Here is a 12,157-nt window from a genome sequence, read left to right on the forward strand (position 1 = left end):
TTTCATTAGTTGATAAATTTAGAACGTTTGATCATGTTCCTGACTTTATTGTTTATGCCTTTATGGGTTGTAAATTGCATCCACATCCCTCACGAGGTTCTCTTATAAATTTAGGTTTGGGTTTTTTTTCCTGACTATGATATTGGTATGAAATTGGGTTCTGTTAGAAGCATCGACTGATTTTCTTCAACAACCGTAAACATACATAAGGTGAATATCAATCTCCTCCCAACTTCTATGTTGCTCACGAAGCTAATATGGTGGCAGACAGATTAGCGAAATTTGGTCTGTCATTAGTTGATAAATTTAGAACGTTTGATCATGTTCCTGACTTTATTATTTATGCCTTTATGGGTTGTAAATTGCATCCACATCCTTCACGAGGTTCTCTTATAAATTTAGGTTTGGGTTTTTTTTCTTGACTATGATATTGGTATGAAATTGGGTTCTATTAGAAGCATCGATTGATTTTCTTCAAGAACCGTAAACATACATAAGGTGAATATCAATCTCCTCCCAACAAGATTTGTTGCATACCCAAAAGACAATCAAGGTTCTTGAATGATTTCACACGCATAAGACATGCAACACATGATTAAATGATTGAGAAACATAACAATTAATGGTTTAAATACAAATCCTAACATTTCTATGCTAAGTTTATAATAAATTTAATCAAATGGGAGAAAGTAAGAAAACTTTAAATTACAAGATAAAAGCAAGAAAGATATATCAATTACTATTGTGAGTTATTCAAAAATTACATTACTCAAATTATTGCCTCTATGATTTCAATAGTTGGTATAGTATCAATATCTTATATTATGCACTCTCTTTTAGGGGATGGTTACGCATATTGCTGCTATTTGTGAATGCCATTGCTTGCTATTACACCGACATATATTGGTCAAAAGAAGCATGGATATTGTAGAGTTTAAAGTAAAAAGATAAGTTGCATTTAATGCATATTGGGAATTCAATTTTTACCACTAAGGTTTTGGTGGTTTAAATGCGAAGTGGAAGATTGTATTTTACTAGATGAAGCCTATTTGAATGGATGCATTGAAAGTTGTTTTGGTTTCAACAAGAGAACTTATTTATTATAGTTGGTGGCAATCTTCACGAGAAATACACAAGAGAATTGGTGGAGAAGACATACATGAAAAGTGAGAGTGTGAGAAGAGAGATTGTTAAGCAAAGTCACTTTGTTGAGAGAAATGTGTCTTTGTGTGAGAAAATTATCATTTCTTGTAATCATTGAGTGGGGTACTTGGGTTTGTAAAGTGATACAAAATTTAGGGTGAGTTATAATCTTGTAATCATTTTTGTGATAATGAAATACTTTTGAGACGGTTTCGTGGACATAAGCAAGAAGTGTCAAACCACGCTAAATTCTTGTGTTCGTTATTATTTTTCTTACGGTGTAATCTATCTTGATTTCTCACAATCCTTTGTGGATCTGGATAATTTTGTTTGAAGGAGTGTTGATTACCCAATAGTGGTAACAGAGCTATGGCCAGAAGCATACAATGGCTCGAGATACGGTTGTTTGATGGAAAAATAAATTTTATGATTTGGCAGAGCACTATTCAAGTCCTTTTGGTGCAACAAAGTCTTGATTAGGCATTATAAGATGAAAGGTTGGCTTCTATAAATGAAATCCAGTGGACTAAGATCCAAAGGAGGACTGTGAGCATGATTCGATCAGCCCTTGCTCCCAAGATAAAACACAACATGTTGAAGAAGACAACATTGAAGGCCTTGTGGTAGAAGCTCGAGAATATTTATGTGTCAAAGTCGCTAACCAATCACCTTTGTTTGAAGATGGAGTTGTTTCAACTCAAAATGGAGATGGGAGGAGATCTCCATGACCACATCAACAAGTTGAACCAACTAGTAAGCCAATTGTTGAATCCAAATGATAAACTCTCTGATGAGGAGTAGGCGTTGTTGTTGTTGGCCTTACTACCAAGGTCCTTCAAAGCTTTGGTTCAAATGTTACTTGTGGAAAGATCAACTTTGAAGTTAGATGAGGTGATCGTCGCTCTTAGAATAAATGAGAAAATGATGAGAACTGAAAATGTTGATGATGAGCATTAGACACTAGCTATGGTGGAGTCTGAGCAAGGGAGGAATCATTCAAGGAGACATCATAGGCCAAGAGAAGATCAAAATCGCAATCGCGTCTACAATGAGATATGAGTAACATGCAATGTTTAGGTGATTTAAATGTAAAGTGAAAGATTGTATTTTACTAGATGAAGCCTATTTGAATAAATGCATTGAAAGTTGTTTTTGTTTCAACTTCCAAGAGAACTTATTTATTATAGTTGGTGTAATCTTCACTATAAATAGATAAGAGAATTAGTGGAGAAGACACATGAAGAGAGAGTGTGTGAGAAGAGAAATTGTGAAATAAGGTCACTTTGTTGAGAGAAAAATGTCTTTATTGTGTGAGAGTGTTAGCATTTCTTGAAACCATTGAGTAAGGTACTCGGGTTTGTAGAGTGATATACAATTTAAAGTGGTTACAATCTTGTAATCATTTTTGTGATAATAAAATACTTTTGAGACGGTTTCGTGGACGTAGGCAAGAGATGCCGAATCACACTAAATTCTTTTGTTCGTTATTATTTTTCTTATTGTGTGATCTTTATTGTGTTCTTACGATCCTTTGTAGGTATGGGTAAATTTGTTTGAAGGAGTGTTGATTACCCAATAGATATGGTCCTTGATATCATGACTTTTCTTGACATAGGTCAACGTGCATTTGGAGACATAGGAAGGCTAATAGTATCAATTGTCGTGAATTGTGAACTCAACCTAGTTGTAACAGGTTTTCTTATTTTAGAGGGGGACAATTTGAACAAACTACTACCAAACATATGCAACTTGACTTTGCAGGGTTAACAATTGGTGGTACCACAATTTTAACCATAATTGCTGCCCTTATTATTTTTCCTAGTGTTTTGTTAGAGAACTAATTAAGCCTATTATTACCTTATGTTTTTGCTAGAGGGGTTTAAGCTTCTTCCATTTTCCTCCTCTCTCTATTATGGAAAGGTACAATTGAGGGCACAGGATTTAATGCAAAGGGAACACTTTTTAGATGGAGTGGAATACCTACTAGTGTCAGTTTATATGCCTTTTGTTATAGTGCTCATCCTTTCATCCCGAGTCTACATTTCCAAGAGAAACAAAAATCAATTCTCTAAAGTAAGTATGCAATGCAACTTAATTTGGCAGTTTATAGTGAAACATATTAAAATCCAAGTTATTCTCTCATTTCATGATTCGAATTCCTTTGTTTTGGCAGGTCCTATTTGTATGTTTTTTAGCATCCACCCTTGTTTATATATGCAGCGGTGGCTGTTTTAGGTTACTTAATGTTTAGAGAAGATGTGGAATCAGAAGTGACTTTGAACCTCCCAAGTAGCAAGTTCAGTTCACCTGTAGCAATATACACTACCATGGTCAATCATATAACCAAATATACATTGATGCTTACTCCAGTCATAAAATGCTGTAAAAAGAAAGGTTTCATGGCATTACAACAAAAGGTTCACACATGTGCTTGTTGGTACCTCTTTGCTCACAAGTACTCTTATTGTAGCTGTGGCCATTCCCTTAATTGGATCTCTTATGTCATTTGTTGGAGAATTTCTATAAGTGTCTCGGCTTCAACTTTTAGTACCATCAATGTGCTACTTGAAGATTTCAGGAGCTTAATTACAAGAGATTCGGGTCGGAAGTGATCATCAACTATTCAAGAACAATAATGGGGGTTCTTATAGGTAGTTACACATCACTTGTGGATATAGTTCAGAATTTTAATTTTTTGTTAGAGATTGAAGATTGTTATGAATTAGGGTTCTAAAAGAGTTCAAAGCTCGAGGAACCGCAACTTCTGCTTTCATTATCTTGTCATAATGAAATTCATCTCTTTCTCAACACTCGTATCTATGTATATATATGTGTGAGTGTGTTTTCTAATTGAAGGCATGGAAAATTTGTTGTTAATTTGACTCTACTATGTTATATTGTAATTAATAGGGGGCAATTATCTGATAAGGGTGTATCTAACTTTGGAGGATATACCTTACCCACTTGTATTTTCGGCTTCTGGGAGCTAGATCATATCTTATGCCCTTTCTTAAGCATATATATATATATATATATATATATATATATATATATATATATATATATATATAATTATTTTGGAAGTTAAAAAAAACAAGTAGCTAATTCTTTTTGTGATTTAATTTGGTTATTACAATATGTTGTCAATCTTGCATTAATGTGTTACTCATAAAATTATAGTAATCTTAAATTAAAGCATAGCTTTGAACTATGTGTTAGTTAGGAAATTAAGGTTTGTTAAGGTTACATATTATTCCTCTAGTTAGCAATAAATCTAAACTAAACTCAATTGAGATTACAATTTGATGTGATGGAAACATAAATCCCCCAGCCACGGAAGAAGAAATAGAAGCACTTGAAGTTTGGGTATGGTGTGGAGATAACTCAGCGAGTCGCATTCAAAAAACAGGTTGCATACCAGTTTCTGCTAAAAACAAGGAGGTTGTCTTGTCTATTTATGGATCAGGATACGAAATTAGGCGCACTTTAGGTCATGAACTTGACTCCTATAAATAAATTAATTAACTAAACCATGCTTCACCTGCAAAGGTTCATCACATGAGTAAGTTATTGTATTTTGTTGCTCTCACCTGGTGACATTTTAAAGTGTACACCTTTTTTTTATTATAATATTGGTATGAAATTGTCTTGACTAAATTTTGCTAGAGAGATTATAAACATGCACAAGATAAAATATTTTTCTTCTTTCAAACATAATTTATTTTATAATTAAGGATCCTTCAAAATTTAATCATGAATCACTCACGAATCATTATTGATAAAGTACACATGTTATACGTTATTAAGTTATATATCTTGAAACATTTGTGAAATACCACACATTTAAACTTTCAGGGGGACAGTATGTACATATAAGGGTGAGAATAGGTCAGACCGGCCTATAGGGGCCTACGACCTGACCTACATAAAGCCTGACCTAGACTGGTCTATTTAATTAAAAGGTTAGGCTCAGACTTTTTTAAAAGTCTATTAAATTAAATAAACCAGGCTTAGACTTATTAAAAAGCCTTATAAGCCTGATAGGCCGGCCTATATATATATATATACACTTATATTATTTTTTGGATACAATTAATATTTTTTTTTTAAACTAGCAGACTTTGGTTACACGTTACTACTCCATAACTTTCATTCCTATAATCAAGTAAGACTTTAATTACAATTTAGGTGTGAGTCATGTGCCCCTTTATATTTCTCGTTATTTTTATTGGCTTTCCAATACCTGTTAACGTTTCCTTTTCCTATTAGGTTTTCTTTTCCTTTTAACTTTCCTATTACGTTCCTATACCAGAGTAAACAAAAATCATATCCTTCTCACTTCAAGCTTTGATAGAGGTAAAACTTCAAAACCTTACCATTTTTTCTTGTATCTTCTTATTCCTTTAACATTTTTTATTTCATCTTCTTTTTATGTTCTCTTTTCCATGCATATATTCTTTCTTCGTGGTGAAAGCCTACTAGCTCTTCTCCGCCTTTTCAATGAAGGAATATTAAAGATTTAATGTGAAGAAGGCTTTTGAAAAGGCTATCAGGCTAGGCTAGGCTTTAAAAAAGGTCAGACCGAGCTAAAATAAAAGTCTTTGATAAGCTATAGGTCAAGCTCAAGTCTCAAAAATTCATCGTAGGCCCTATGTACGTACAACATATATAACAGACTTAATTTATGGTTTTTAAAATTTGACATCAACACCTTAACAGATTCCAGTGCTTAATTACTCAAAGTTAATGTATATGGTGGAGCATCGATTTCTTGGTAATTCTGATGTCATTGTGATTGTGAAGCTAGCTCTTCGGCAATAAATAAAGTTAAATTGTGTTAATCAATCGGTATCATGTTCACCTTTTACATATAATATTGCATTTTGTCATATAGTTTACACTTTACCGAATCAGTACAGTGTAATCAGGTCCCATCTAACGATAAACGAGTTATAAATGAAATTTTAAACTATTTTGTTTTAAATATATTGGGTATTTTTATTGATATATGTAATAATTTTATCAATATATGAGATCTTTTTTCCTTGATAAATATTAATAACATATTTTTTATGATAGACCTAAAGTGTAAGCTTTAACTGTTTTATTTTTGGGTTAGTTTTGAGTGTAACTACTTGCATAAAAAAAAGTATAATGTAACTAGTGATTGAGGCCGTACCCAAATCAAATAAACATTAAAAATGCAGTATCTAGGAAGTGATTCTAGGTCGTCTCCCAACGAGTAATGGTCAACCAAACGTTCATAACAGATAATAATAAAACAATAACGAATTGGGGGAGTTGTTTGTTTTTGAAAATTAAACCGCAAGCAAATTCGAATTAAAGAAATAAGAGATTTAAAACATGTTGTTTCCCCTTGATTCACAAGCAAGTCTCTTATCCTAGGTTACGAGGATTTATCCCTAATCAGTTCAACCACTTAATCCAACCCTAAATTAAATTACTAAGCGAAAATTAACATAAGACTGTCATTATGTGATTAAGCAACACACACACCAATTAATCATGAATGAAATTGATCATTAAGCATGAACGTAAATTAAGCGCAGAGACAATTAATCAAGCACTAAGCATGCATGGATTAATAGCAACAAATACAGAGCAATTGATGAAGAGGAAAAACTTATTAGAATTCAATAGTAATAACAAGACCTCAAAGAGAGTTGTGCTTGATCCTTAAGAGAAAACAACGCTGGAGACTTAGCCTTCCATTAATCAGCAGAAAATGAAATTGCAATTGGAAACAGAAAATGAAATTGCAGATTGAAGCAGAAAACGAAATTGCAGAAAACGAATTTTATTGCTACATGAACAGTGCGCATGAACAGTAAAAACAGGAGTTGCAAAACCCTAAAATTATTCTCCTCTCCAAAACAATCTGCTCTCACTAAAACCCTGGTGCTGTTATATATGTCCTCAACCCCAAAGTTTACAATTCTGCTTTAAAGTCGAAGCCCAAAAATGAAATAAAATAAAACTGGCCCAAATAAAATAAAATTGTCTACTCTCATCAAGTCCAAGCCGGTTCAGTCCAATTCCGGATCCAAGCCCAATAGCTTATAATTCTCCTAAAATTAAATTAAAAACACAAAATTAGTCAAGTAGGCCCAAATGATAAAACTGCATAATTAATTTGACAATTAAGGCTAACCAGTAATTAAAATAGTGACAAAAAGGGTTAAGAAATAGGAGGAAATAATGACACATCAAATCCCCCCCCACACTTAGCCTTTTGCACTCCTGGGCAAAATCAAAAAGCAGAGCAAGGAACAAATCCAGAGACATTAAAGAGAGACAAACAAACACAAAAACATTTACATATTTCTCAATGAATCCCAAGGAATGAAAGGAATGGGTAACATCCAACACGTAAAGAGTTAAAGAATCTAGACAGTCATGAAAATCATCCAAGCATCTCAAACATGGCAAGATAGTCAATCAGCTCAAGAATTGAATGTTAAATGATAAAACCTCACAAGATATGCACTCTATCTCTCAAATGTCTAGGCTACTGTTTACTCTCAGAGCACCCATGAAAACAAACACCACATAGACTTGGCAAGACTCTAAAATTGACAACCACACCAAAAACACATGCACATGAGGATCAAAAGCTCTTTTAAGGTTGTAATGGGACCAAGGACAAGGTAGAGGAAAGTATGGGATAAGTAGCTAAAACCCAAAGGAATAGAGGAGCAATGGGGAATAAGTGGGAACTAAGAAAAAGTAGTAAACCCCAAAACCAAAATTAAAAATTAAGCATAAAAAGTAAACCCAAAACAAAATCAACCAAGTCCTCAAACCAATCCAAGTCTTCAAGCCAAGAACTCATTTATTCAACTTCATTCTTTTTCTGTTTTTTTTTCTTTTTCATTTTTTTTAACTTGAACAGTAGCATTTGAAAGCATTTGAAAAATAAAGCAACAATTAGGCAATATATGTATATACATCAAGCATGGCCAAAATACATCATCAAGCATGGCCAACAAAAACATATCATCAAATGAAACATACCCCCCCCCCCACACTTATTCCCAAAACAATTCCAAAGCTCCAAAATTCTTTAAGAATGTGTTTGGATGGAGAAATTTAAAATTTTGAGAAATTTTAAATTCTAAGAATTTCAAATACTTCAATTGAAATTCTTATATTTTCAAAATTTTGTGATTGGATAAAAAAAATTAAAATTATGAGAATGAAAAAAATGAATGAAAAAAAAAGAAAATATGGTTGATGGGCTAGTTATACGTGTTCCTCTATGCTCACACCCGATCGATATTTTAGGAGCTTAGACGGAGAAGATTGTAAGAAAAGAATTTTAATTTCTCACCTTTTAGAAGGAAATTGAAATTCCAGTTTTTTAGTTATTTAAAATTCTGTTTTAAAATTCCAAAATTTTAAATTCTTCATAAAAAGCATCCAAACAATGAATTCTAAATTACAGAAATTCAAATTCTCTGATAAATTACTTTCCTCAGTTAAAATTCTCTATCCAAACGCACTCTAAGGGTAGGGTGAGATCATGGTTTTTCACTTAAGGCTTGTAATGAGCTTCAAAACAAAGGAAGGGGAACATAGGCTCAAAGGGGCTATCAAAGGAATTAATTCAAGGTAGGCTCATTTAGCTAGAGGCTTATAAGAACAAAATGCCTAAATCATCTCCCAACATGCATGTGAAGCAAGAAGTATCACCAAGAGTCAAGCCAAGGCTATTGTGCAAGCAATCAATGGGGCAAAACACACCGAATAAAATAGATGATGATGGCTCAAATTCTCACCAAGGGTAAATCTATCACTTTCAATTCGAACTTTCAAAACTAACTTGACATTTAGAGAAAAACAAGGATTTAAATTCACAAAATGCCAAGAAACTCCTATTTCAAAAACAATTACCCATTACCTGTACATAACCCAAAATTCAAAGAGAAACATGCAATATTGTACACAAAACATAAAACCAAAATAACAAAATTATAAAACCAAAATAACAAAATTAACCTAGAAAACCCCAAATAAAGAACAATCTCCCCCCCCCCCCCCACACTTAAACAACACATTGTCCTCAATGTAGCACAATCATAAGATCAAGAGCAATCAAAACAATCAATAAAATTGGACAAGTGAAATAAAAGTAAAGGAGACAGAAAAAGAAAACTCCCTAAGTCATGGCGGAAGAGAAGTAGGGTGAAGTAAGGAGGTCTCCTCCACCACTACATCCACTAAGGAGGGATTTGTGAGGAATGGTTTAAGCCGATGTCCATTGACCTTGAAGCTCTTATCTGTGGATTCACTTTTTATCTCAACTGTACCATAAGGAAAAACATTAGTCACCACAAAAGGACCAATCCACTATGACCTCAACTTACCACTCATGAGTCCGAGCCTAGAGTTATATAGTAGAACTTTCTGTCCAACCACAAAGTTCTTCTTAGCTATCAAGCTGTCATGGAACTTCTTGGTCTTCTCCTTGTAGAATTTAGAATTCTCATAGGCTTCCAAATGGATCTCATCTAGCTCACTTAGTTGCGACTTCCTTTCCTCTCCAGCCTGATCAATAGAGAAGTTGCAGGTCTTTACAGCCTAGTAGGCTTTGTGCTCTATCTCTACAGGAAGATGACATGTCTTGCCAAAGACAACCCGATAAAGAGACATTCCTATGGGTGCTTTGTAGGCAGTCCTATGCGCCCAAAGAGCATCATCCAGCTTGGTGCTCCAATCCTTTCTGTTCGGCTGCACAATCTTCTCCAAGATCTTTTTTATCTCCCTGATTGAAATCTCAGCCTGCCCATTAGTTTGGGGGTGGTAAGGTGTGGAAATTATGTTCATGACCCCATACTTTTTGAGCAAGGCATTCATGGATCTATTACAAAAATGGGTGCCTTCATCACTAGCGATGGCTCTAGGGACTCCAAACCTGCAAAACAGATTAGATTTAACAAAATCCACAACAACCTTATCATCATTAGTTCTGGTGGGTTTGGCTTCCACCCATTTTGAAACATAATCAACAGCAAGGAGAATATAAACAAAACCAAAAGAGACAGGGAAATGCCCCATAAAGTCTATACCCCAGATATCAAACACCTCCCAGAACAACATGGGTTTTTGAGGCATTTGCTGTCTCCATGAAAGTGAGCCGCCTGCTCTCTGACAAGGCTCATAAGTGCTACATATTCTCCACGCATCCTTGAAGATGGTGGGCCAATAGAAACCGCAGTCAAGCACCTTGCGAGCTGTCCTCTGTATGCCAAAATGGCCACCTGGTGCAGAAGAATGACAGAATTGCAGGACAGAGTCAATCTCATGGTCTGGAATGCATCTCCTAATAACCTGGTCACTGCACAATTTCCACAAATAGGGGACATCTCAAATATAATGCTTAGCATCGCTCTTAATTTAATCAGTTTGAGCTTTGGATGCTAAGAGAGGAAAAACAGAAGCAACCAAATAATTTACAATATTAGCAAACCAAGGAGTAGGGAAAGAATCAGAAATACTATACAGAATGTACAAATGATCATCCAAAAAATCATCCCGAATAGGTGAGTCCTCAGATGCACGCTTAATCCTACTCAGGTGGTCAGCCACGAGGTTCTGTGCACCACTCCGATCACGGATCTCCAAATCAAACTCTTGGAGCCAAAGCATCCACCTGATCAATCTAGGCTTTGGTTCAGCATTCTTCAACAAGTACTTTAGAGCTGCATGGTCAGTATAAACAATAAAGCGAGTACCAAGTAAATATGAACGAAATTTCTCAAGAGCAAAAATTATCGCTAATAGCTCCTTCTCTGTGGTAGTGTAATTTGCTTGAGCAACATCCAAAGTTCTGGAAGTGTAGTAGATCACTCGAGGTAGCTTATCAATCTTTTGAGCAAGGACAGCCCCCAATGAATAATTGGATGCATCGCACATTAGCTCAAATGGGACTGTCCAATCAGGTGCTTGAATAATAGGGGTGGTAGTCACCGCACGCTTGAGGCAATCAAAAGCCTATTTGCACCGGTCATCAAAATCAAACTCCACCTCCTTTTGCAGCAAATTGGATAATGGAAGGGCCACTTTGCTAAAGTCCTTGATAAAGCGCCTATAAAACCCTGCATGACCAAGAAAAGAACGAACCTCTCGCACGCAAGAGGGGTAAGGCAATTGTGAAATAACTTCTATTTTTGCAGGGTCTACCTCTATGCCCCTACTGAAAATGATATGCCCTAAAACTATACCTTGTTCTACCATGAAGTGACATTTTTCAAAATTCAGCACAAGGTTAGTTTCAATGGATCTATTAAGAACTCTATCCAGACTATCCAAACATGCATCAAAAGAGGATCCATAAACAGTAAAATCATCCATAAACACCTCTATGCAACTCTCTAAAAAATCACTGAAAATGCTAAGCATACACTGTTAGAAGGTACCAGGGGCATTGCATAGGCCAAAGGGCATCCTCCTATAGGCAAAAGTGCCAAAGGGATAGGTGAATGCTGTCTTTTCTTAATCCTTAGGAGCAACATGAATTTGTAAATAACCAGAAAAACCATCAAGAAAACAGTAATGAGACTTACCTGCCAAGCGCTCAAGCATTTGATCAATGAATGGCAGGGGAAAATGATCTTTTCTGGTTACTTGGTTTAGCCTCCTATAATCAATGCAGACTCGCCAGCTATTCTGCACTCTTGTGGGGATAAGCTCATCCCTTTCATTCTTAATCACTGTGAGGCCAGTCTTCTTAGGAACCACTTGGGCTGGACTCACCCATTGGCTGTCAAAAATGGGGTAGATGATTCCAGCTTGTAAGAGCTTGGTCACTTCATTTTTCACCACATCTAGAATGACGGGGTTGAGTCGCCGCTGTGGCTACCTCACTGGCATAGCTTCATCCTCTAAAAGTATCCTATGCAAGCAGGTAGTGTTGGACCTTGTGGCCTCAATAATCTTAAGAGGGATAGACTTAGAATTTAGAAGAAGCAACAACAATCAATTTAACAATGTT

General features: G+C 35.2%; 1 pseudogene; it reads left to right on the forward strand.

Annotated features, from left to right (window-relative positions):
- The first annotated feature begins 257 nt into the window (after positions 1–257).
- On the forward strand, positions 258–3,877 carry LOC114373065 (annotated as a pseudogene).
- Positions 3,878–12,157: the final 8,280 nt, after the last annotated feature.

This window comes from Glycine soja, chromosome 11, assembly GCF_004193775.1.
Source record: "Glycine soja cultivar W05 chromosome 11, ASM419377v2, whole genome shotgun sequence".
Classification (NCBI taxonomy): Eukaryota; Viridiplantae; Streptophyta; class Magnoliopsida; order Fabales; family Fabaceae; genus Glycine; species Glycine soja.